Consider the following 10,805-nt stretch of genomic DNA (forward strand, 5'->3'; position numbering starts at 1 on the left):
ACAACCAGGAAATGGTAGAGCGATTTCTGCGTTGTGCATCTTTAAATCATGTAACCTTTATCTGGCCTATAACAACCCAGATTAAAGCATGTCGGTGCTTGAATACTAGTGGTTTATTTTGTATGGGATGTTAAAATGTTGCTTTTTTTTACATGAGTGTCAGTGTTTGTAACAGGAGGATGTGCCAACAACCATGTAGTAACAACAGGGTTATTTCCTTTGGCCCAAACAGCTTCTCTTGATTACAATCAAGTTATTGATTCCAACTGACCATCAAATAATTGAATATACAGAATCATCAGCCCAAGAGATATTGGTTGACGGAATTGAGTATGGAGAGATATAATAACTCTACTCTGCTAGAGACAGACAGACAGACAGACAGACAGACAGACAGACAGACAGACAGACAGACAGACAGACAGACAGACAGACAGACAGACAGACAGACAGACAGACAGACAGACAAAGACAGAGACAGACAGACGAAGATAGAGACAGACAGAGACAGACAGATACAGACAGAGGCAGACAGAGACAGACAAAGACAGAGACAGACAGAAACAGACAGACAGACACAGACAGAGACAGACAGAAACAGACAGAGACAGACAGACAGAGACAGGAAAGACAAACAGAAGTAATATAATGTTAATAAACAATAACTTTATTGAAATAATAAGATTAGGGTAAAACATTGTCTCATTCAAACCAGAAAACCAAGTGCAAGTTATCATAACCATAAAAATCAGACACAACCGCTTGTCCTCGCATTCATGTGCCACACAAGCAAACCACGTCATATTGTCCTTTCTATCTTTCCTGTAACAAAGCCAACAATTCATAGAGTAATCTTCAAGTACATTGAAAGTTGAATTATTTCTGTTCTGACAATCAGCCAAATGTTATCTTCGGTCTGTTTGTGCTATATAGCCAACTCCTATGTAGAGCCAACCGCTATGGTATCAGGCCATGAAAACTATCATACATTAGGAGTTAGCACGACAGCTTAAACAGATCTGGGACCAGGCTAGGAAATTTCTACGACATGCACCACCAGCTTGGTATGTACAGTAGCCGCCAGAAGCATGAACCTAGGAGGGTTGGGGGGGGGGGGGGGGGACACACGACCAGTTCAGCTGCTTCTCTGCCAGTCCATGTTCATCCATCTGTCCTGTGTGTGTGTCTCATATCTTCATCCTCGTCTTCATCAAGTAGCTCCTCAACAAAAGCATCTTCCTTCCAACATGTCCATGACCTCGTGGTCCTCCCCACCTTGCAGGCCTTCCTCAGCGATGGCCCTTTTGCACATCAGACCATAAATGGAAAGGAATTGTGTAGCTATCAGCTGTGGTTGCTGATTAGAGGACGGCTCATTATAATGGCTGGAATGGAGTCAATGGAATGGTATCAAACATGTGGTTTCCATGTGGTTGATACCATTCCATTGACTCCATTCCAGCCATTACTATGAGATGTCTTCCCCTCAGCAGCCTCCACTGTGTCGTGACTTTACTTTCATTAATCTGATGACTGTTATGTATCTAATCAACTAACTTGGTTTAATTGTTACCCAATTTTAAATGAATCATGTAACAATTAACTCATTCGGATTTGGGGCACCACGAGAGCGGTTCTTTAAAGAGTTACCATCTCCGGAATGAAACTCTAAAAGGTCTTTACCTATCACATCTATAAACAGTCAACTAATTAATCATAACCTCGTATCATATCATCATTCTGAACAGTCGTAACCTTGTATCTGCAATAACCCCTGCCTTACTTATGATACAGTACTTCACAAATTGGTTTAATTATTTATTTACTAGCTATCTAAATGATAACACAGGATAAACATACACACTTAATACATTAAAAAAAGATCCCTAGCGGACTGACAACAATATGATTGCTTGTTACAAAAGACATGGAGAGGGCGAGAGAGAGAGAGGGACAGAGACACTTAATGTTGATAGATTGAGAAACTACTCTCACTTATAATTTCCACACAAACCGCCGCTTGCTTGGAGTAAGAAATCATCAATGTATTTATGTGAAAATCCTTGGTTTTCTCTCGGTGGACAGGGCCTTCTTGGAAAGGTGGTTGGGCCTTTTCGCAGCACGCTTGTAAGGCTCTGATTGTCCGAAAGGGGTTCCTCTGTTGTTCTCCTCTGCTGGTCGTCCGGTATCCGGTGACTTGTGGTGTAGTCCTGAACAGAAATATGGAGTTTATTCAACTTCCATTCGCTCTGGAAGATGCTTCTTTGAAGATATGCTAGCCAGCTGTGTCGATGGTTCCCAGTGGGGTGATGAGAGTAGCGTATTACGATGATGTTACGAAACGGCTCTGAGTTCGCAACAAAAGGGAGACAACGTGGAGACAAGGAGTATCAAAATATATATTTATTAAATAAAGTAACTAAACAAAATGAACAATTAACAATGGTGTGTGTAATCAGTAATCAGTAGTGTAAGTGAGTGTTTTGCATACCTGAATGTAATAATGCAGAGTGTTGAAAGGTGCCAAAGCAAATAACCAAAATGCCACCAAAATACTACAACCAACATCAACAAAGTGTCTGCCTGGAGAGAGTCTCCTCCATGAATGTGAAAGAGGTCTATTTATCCTGGGACACACCCGGACCCAGGTGTTTCCCATGTAGCTGACGACCCTCCCAACTCCGCCCACCTGCATCCTAATAAGGAAACAAGAGCAAAGAGAGAGAACACGGCAGACAGAGTGGGAGGGTCGTCACAGAAGAGTAGTAGAATGGTCCCACTTCAATTCACTTTCGAAGATACTTTACCTATTACAGCTAATCAGCTGTACAAGTGATTCCTTTAACGAGTCTGATGAGTCTGACGGGAATGATATACTGCTCTCCCGGGAACAGGCCCAGATCACCGTGATTTGCGTGAAGAGGAGGCGGAGAAAAAGGGGCCAGAGGGTGGCCTGCCTTCTGAGAATTCATAGGCGATCGAATAAACCCCCACTTCCTTCCATTCTGCTAGCAAATGTGCAATCTTTGGAGAATAAAATCGATGACCTACCCGGAAGATTAAACTACCAACAGGACATTCAAAACTGTAATATCTTATGCTTCACGGAGTCGTGACTGTACCGCAGGATAGAACAGGATAGAACAGCAGCGTCTGGTAAGACAAGGGGCGACGGACTATGTATTTTTGTAAATAACAGCTAGTGCACGATATCTAAGGAAGTCTTGAGGTTTTGCTCACCTGAGGTAGAGTATCTCGTGATAAGCTGTAGACCACACTATCTACCTAGTGTCACACTGTAACGGCTGTCGTCGCAAGAAAACCAAGATGCAGCGGAGGTTGTGGATTCATTATAAATATTTAATAAAATGAACCACTATAAACAAAACATCAAACAGCAACGATAGCTAACAGTCCTGTCTGGTCAAAAACGAACGAGACAGAAAACGATCCCCCACAAAACCCAAAGGAAAAACATGCTCCTTATGTGTAACTCCCAATCAACAACAACGAACTTCAGCTGTGCCTGATTGGGAGCCACACACGGCCCAAAACAAAGAAATACAAAAAAACGAGAAAAAGAACATAGAACGCCCATCCAATGTAACACCCTGGCCTAACCAAAATAAAGAACAAAAAACCCCTCTCTATGGCCAGGGCGTTACACACACCCTGATCTGTTTCACCATTCTCACCGATGGGGCTGCAGTGGTGCAGGTTGAGAGCTTCAAGTTCCTTGGTGTCCACATCACCAACAAACTAACATGGTCCAAGCACACCAAGACAGTCGTGAAGAGGCCACGACAAAACCTATATCCCCTCAGGAGACAGAAAGGATTTGACATGGGTCCTCAGATCCTCAAAAGGTTCTACAGCTGCACCATCGAGAGTATCCTGACTGGTTGCATTACTGCCTGATATGGCAACTGCTCGGGCCTCCAATCGCAAGGCACTACAGAGGGTAGTGCAAACGGACCAGTATATCACTGGGGCCAAGCAGCCTGCCATCCAGGACCTCTATACCAGCCTCTGTCAGAGGAAGGCCCTAAAAATTGTCAAAGACTCCAGCCACCCTAGTCATAGACTGTTCTCTCTCCTACCACACCGTAAGCGGTAAGTCTAGGTCCAAGTCTAGGTCCAAGAGGCTTCTAAACAGCTTCTAACCCCAAGCCATAAGACTCCTGAACATCTAATCAAATGGCTACCCAGACTATTTGTATTGCCCCCCCCCCTCTGCCCCCTCTTTTACACCTCTGCTACTCTCTGTTGTTATCATCTATGCATAGTCACTTTAATAACTCTACCTACATGTACATATTACCTCAACTAACCGGTTCCCCCGGACATTGACTCTGTACCGGTACCCCCTGTATATTGTCTCGCTATTGTTATTTTACTGCTGCTCTTTAATTACTTGTTACTTTTATTTATTATTCTTATCTGTATTTTTTTTAAACTGCATTGTTGTTTAGGGGCTTGTAAGCAAGTATTTCACTGTAAGGTACAATTTGATTTGATTTGATTTGATAACGTATTAGTGTTTCAGTGGGAAAAAGTCTGTGAAACAAAAGGCACATTCCTCTGGTGAACATTGGAGAGGGATATGCTGATTGTTCTGTCCTATTACTCACATTCAAATAATATTTTTGCAGGAACCTCCTTGCGAATGATTTTGCCGAAGATTGTATCTCTGCCGGGCTTGTTAACCCCCACCAGTACACCCCCCCCCCCCCCTGTTTGAAAGGCGACAAATAATTTAATATCTGATAGGTAGTGTATAACTGAAATAATATAACCTTTTGCAACGGTAAACCAGCAACACCTAGAGCCTGAGCTTCATAATCATGTGATCGAGTATCATAAGGGTTATCGAGTATCACAGTCACAATACCCATAAAACCTAGCAGAAATTGTTCTATTAATTTTTTCCACCATTCATTTTTTTTGTTGTTGAACTACTTCATGTAAGGTCAAATCAAAATCAAAACAAACCAAATCACATTTTATTGGTCACATACACATGGTTAGCAGATGTTATTGTGAGTGTAGCGAAATGCTTGCGCTTCTAGTTCCGACAGTGCAGCAAAATCTAACAAGTAATCTAACAATTCCCCAACAACTACCTTATACACACAAATCTAAGTAAAGGGATGGAATAAGAATATGTACATATAAATATATGGATGAGCGATGACCGAGCGGGATAGGCAAGATGTAATGGATGTTATAAAATACAGTATATACATATGGGATGAGTAATGCAAGATATGTAAACATCATTATTAAAGTGGCATTAATAAAATTACTAGTGATCCATTTGTTAGTGACCAATGATTTCAAGTCTGTATGTAGGCTATGTTAGTGATGGCTGTTTAATAGTCTGATGGCCTTGAGATAGAAGCTATTTTTCAGTCTCTCGGTCTCAGCTTTGATGCACCTGTACTGACTTCGCCTTCTGGATGATAGCGGGGTGAACAGGCAGTGGCTTGGGTGGTTGTTGTCCTTGATGATCTTTTTGGTCTTCCTGTGACATCGGGTGCTGTAGGTGTCCTGGAGGCCAGGTAGTTTGCCCCCGGTGATGCGTTGTGCAGACCTCACTACCCTCTGGAGAGCATTACGGTTGTGGGTGGAGCAGTTGCCGTACCATGTGGTGATACAGCCCGACAGGATGCTCTCAATTGGGCATCTGTAAAGGTTTGTGAGGGTTTTAGGTGACAAGCCAAATTTCTTCAGCCTGCTGAGATTGAAGAGGCGCTGTTGCGCCTTCTTCACCACACTGTCTGTGTGGGTGGACCATTTCAGTTTGTTTGTGATGTGAGGATCTTTTCATGTCCAAAAGTGGGCACTCTCCTCAAACAATAGCATGGTATTCTTTCACTGTAGTAGCTACTGTAAATTTGACAGTGCAGTTAAATTAACAAGAATTTAACATTTCTGCCAATATCAGATATGTCTATGTCCTGGGAAATTTCCTTGTTACTTACAACCTCATGCTAATCGTATTAGCCTATGTTAGCTCAACCGTCCTGTGGAAGGGACACCGATCCCGAAGAAGTTTTAAGAAATCCAAGTTTATCATTTTAAATGGCTAATTGATCATTAGAAAACCCTTTTGCAATTCTGTTAGCACAGCCGAAAACTGTTGTCCCGATTAAAGAAGCAATAAAACTTCTTAGAGCCTTCTTTAGACTAGTTGAGTATCTGGTGCATCAGCATTTGTGAGTTCGATCACAGGCTCAAAATGGCAAGAAACAAAGAACTTTCTTCTGAAACTCGTCAGTCTATACATGCTCTGAGAAATGAAGGCTTTTCCATGCGAGAAATTGGCAAGAAACTGAAGATCTTGTACAACACTGGCCTTCCTGTGTACTACTCCCTTCACAGAACAGCACAAACTGTCTCTAACCAGAATAGAAAGAGGAGTGGGAGGCCCCGGTGCACAACTGAGCAAGAGGACAAGTACATTAGAGTGACTAGTTTGAGAAAAAGACCCCTCACAAGTCCTCAACTGGCAGCTTCATTAACACATGTCATTGGAACACAGGCGTGATGGCTGCTGATTACGGGTCTCTGTACGCCCATGTAGATTTTCGATAAAAAAATAAGCCGTTTCCAGCTACAATGGTCATTTACAACATTAACAATGTCTACACTGTATTTCTGATCAATTTGATGTTATTTTAATGAGCAAAAAAATTAGCTTTTCTTTCAAAAACAAGGACATTTCTAAGTGACCCCAAACTTTTTATAAAGTTTGATTTGATTGATGATATTAGATAGCTAGTTAGCAGAGCAGTAGATTCAAAAAATGATTTATTTCTTAGTCTCGATCAGGGGCAGCGATTTTGCATGTCAGTCTACCAACTGTTAGGGCCTACATAAAGCTGTTCCAACAGCAGTCCCAGCACCTTACCACTGCTACACCTGGCTTTAAGCGGAGCCTTGTCTGGCAGCGAAACAGTTCATTCAGCCTCATTTACTGCCTTTTAAAAAAACATAGCTGATATGGCTGACTTGCTTAAAAAAATGTGGTTTCTACTGACAATAGAGATGTACAAACTATGGCATAAGGGGATGACAAGCGGATAAGAGGCAATCCGTAATTTCGATTAAGACATTAATGAGCGAGCTAAGACAGACTTAGTGAATATAACTATTTGTTCAGCACTTTCTAAATGTACAGCGTCAGAATTCAGAGCATGGGCCATTATTACAGTGTTCTCCATGTACACCAAGTCAGAACCGTAGGATAAATAAAGGGGGCATATAAGCAGACAATGAAAGCTCTTACAATATTTGATGATTACATTTCTCTAAAACAGGCTATAGGCTACATGTGCACCACCAAATCAGAACAGTAGGCTAAGTTATGAGGGGAAAAGGGACCAAATTATTAGGGTGAGGCACATGGGCTACTAACAGCTTACTACACAACATACACTTAGTATTACTTTCTTAGCTACAGTTTACATATCTCACTGGCATATTACATCATTTATTCAGCAGCATACAATACATTTTTGGACTCACCTTGTTACAGGAAGGTGCGGTGGTCCTTTTTTGGGCAAATTTTGTCATCAAAATCTGTCATTCTCTGGATTTATGGTGCTTTCAAGACAACTGGGAACGCGGGGGAAAAAAACAAGGTAGAATCATGACGTCAGTGATCTTCAGGTCAGAGCTCTAGAAAGAGGCCTGAGATCCCGACTTGGAATTCTGAGTTGACTTGCGGTAACTCTCCGGTATTCTATCAATAGTTGTTTAGCCTCTTACATCTAGACGTTCCGCTAGCGGAACACCTGCTCCAATATCCAATGATAGGCGTGGCGCGAATTACAAATTCCTCAAAAATACAAAAACTTCAATTTTTCAAACATATGACTATTTTACAGCATTTTAAAGACAAGACTCTCCTTTATCTAACCACACTGTCCGATTTCAAAAAGGATTTACAGCGAAAGCAAAACATTAGATTATGTCAGCAGAGTACCCAGCCAGAAATAATCAGACACCCATTTTTCAAGCTAGCGTATAATGTCACAAAAAACAAAACCACAGCTAAATGCAGCACGAACCTTTGATGATCTTCATCAGATGACACACCTAGGACATTATGTTATACAATACATGCATGTTTTGTTCAATCAAGTTCATATTTATATCAAAAAACAGCTTTTTACATTAGCATGTGACGTTCAGAACTAGCATACCCCCCGCAAACCTCCGGTGAATTTACTAAATTACTCACGATAAACGTTCACAAAAGACATAACAATTATTTTAAGAATTATAGATACAGAACTCCTTTGTGCAATCGAGGTGTCCGATTTTAAAATAGCTTTTCGGTGAAAGCACATTTTGCAATATTCTCAGTAGATAGCCCAGCCATCACGGCTAGCTATTTAGACACCCACCAAGTTTAGCCCTGACCAAACTCTGATTTACTATTAGAAAAGTTTGATTACCTTTGCTGTTCTTCGTCAGAATGCACTCCCAGAACTGCTACTTCAATAACAAATGTTGGTTTGGTTCAAAATAATCCATTGTTATATCCAAATAGCGGCGTTTTGTTCGTGCGTTCAAGACACTATCCGAAGTGTAAATAAGGGTCACGAGCATGGCGCATTTCGTGACAAAAGATTTCTAAATATTCCATTACCGTACTTCGAAGCATGTCAACCGCTGTTTAAAATCAATTTTTATGCCATTTTTCTAGTAAAAAAGCGATAATATTCCGACCGGGAAAGCGTGTATACGTACAAAGAGAGAGAAAATAAAAGCATGGGATCCCCTCGTGCACGAGCCTGAGTCTCACAGTACTGTGACCAGCCACTATCCAAACACGCTACTTTTTTTCAGCCAGAGCCTGCAAAGCCACGATTCAGCTTTTTGCCGCCTTCTGAGAGCCCATGGGAGCCGTAGGAAGTGTCACGTAACAGCAGAGATCCCCTGTATTGGATAAAGATAATCAAGAAGGGCAAGAAATTGTCAGACAGGGCACTTCCTGCATGGAATCTTCTCAGGTTTTGGCCTGCCAAATGAGTTCTGTTATACTCACAGACACCATTCAAACAGTTTTAGAAACTTTGGAGTGTTTTCTATCCAAAGCTAATAATTATATGCATATTCTAGTTTCTGGGCAGGAGTAATAATCAGATTAAATCGGGTACGTTTTTTATCCGGCCGTGAAAATACTGCCCCCTAGCCATAACAGGTTCATGGTCTGAAAATGTCAGAAACATTAACTTGCTTGATCATGCTGTAGGTCATGTAACTGTTTGTTACATGCAATATGCTTGGTGGACTTCACTGGACAGAGGTTTCTCTCCAGTTTTGTGATGAAACTTAAGGTGTGGTTGAATTTATTCTGCCACTGAGTCTTCTTATTGTCTCGGCCTTCAGGCCTATATATCATGATGTCAAGGTATATGAACTAACAGGTTATAGAGCAAACAACACAATTATCATAACACACAGGTTGTAATATGGCTTTTTGTCCCAGGCTGGGCTTCCCTACTACTGTATGAGGACAGATAATTATAATTTTATGCAAAATACCCAAGTTAGACCAGCCCATCTGGCATTTTCCCGAAATGCCAGATGGCCAGTGCGCCCCTGCACATGTAACAGATGAAATACCTCCCAAGTTAAAAATTTTGTCAGCAACACTTGACAACAGAGGGCACTCAGAGTGAGTTGGTAGGGTGTGGTTTGGGAATCACCTGATTTGCAGTCTGATGCGTAGTGTGCTGTGCGTAGTGTGCGATGCGAAGTGTGCGATGCGAAGTGTGCGATGCGAAGTGTGCATTGCGAAGTGTGTTGCGAAGTGCGTTGCGAAATGCGCAGTGCGAAGTGTGCTGTGTGTAGTGTGCGATGCGAAGTGTGCGTTGCGAAGTGTGCGTTGCGAAGTGTGCTGTGTGTAGTGTGCTGTGTGTAGTGTGCTGCATGTAGTGTGCTGTGTGTAGTGTGCACTGCGTAGTGTGCTGTGTGTAGTGTGCTGTGTGTAGTGTGCACTGCATAGTGTGCACTGTGTAGTGTGCACTGCATAGTGTGCTGTGTGTAGTGTGCTGTGTGTAGTGTGCACTGCATAGTGTGCTGCATGTAGTGTGCTACGTGTAGTGTGCTGTGTGTAGTGTGCTGTGTGTAGTGTGCACTGCATAGTGTGCTGTGTGTAGTGTGCACTGCGTAGTGTGCTCTGCGTAGTGTGCTGTGTGTAGTGTGCTCTGCGTAGTGTGCTGCGTGTAGTGTGCTGCATGTAGTGTGCTGCATGTAGTGTGCTGCGTGTAGTGTGCTGCGTGTAGTGTGCTGCGTGTAGTGTGCTGTGTGTAGTGTGCACTGCGTAGTGTGCTGTGAGTAGTGTGCACTGCATAGTGTGCTGTGAGTAGTGTGCTGTGAGTAGTGTGCACTCCGTAGTGTGCTGTGTGTAGTGTGCACTGCGTAGTGTGCTGTGAGTAGTGTGCACTGCGTAGTGTGCTGTGTGTAGTGTGCACTGCGTAGTGTGCTGCATGTAGTGTGCTGCGTGTTGTGTGCACTGCGTAGTGTGCTGTGAGTAGTGGGCACTGCATAGTGTGCACTGCGTAGTGTGCTGTGTGTAGTGTGCACTGCGTAGTGTGCTGTGGATATACAGAATTTCTCTGACACTTGATGATGAAAAATACATGGAAGCCAAAGCTGACAAAGTGACAGAAGACACCATACTGTACAATCTCTCTTGCTTTTGGTTGGGACCAGCACCAGAACTAGGAGGATATATGGAAATAAACGATGAACGTTCATTGGTCCATTATAATCAGATGCAAATAAAT

The sequence above is a fragment of the Salmo salar genome, chromosome 15 (assembly GCF_965601325.2).
Source record: "Salmo salar chromosome 15, fSalSal1, whole genome shotgun sequence".
NCBI lineage: Eukaryota > Metazoa > Chordata > Actinopteri > Salmoniformes > Salmonidae > Salmo > Salmo salar.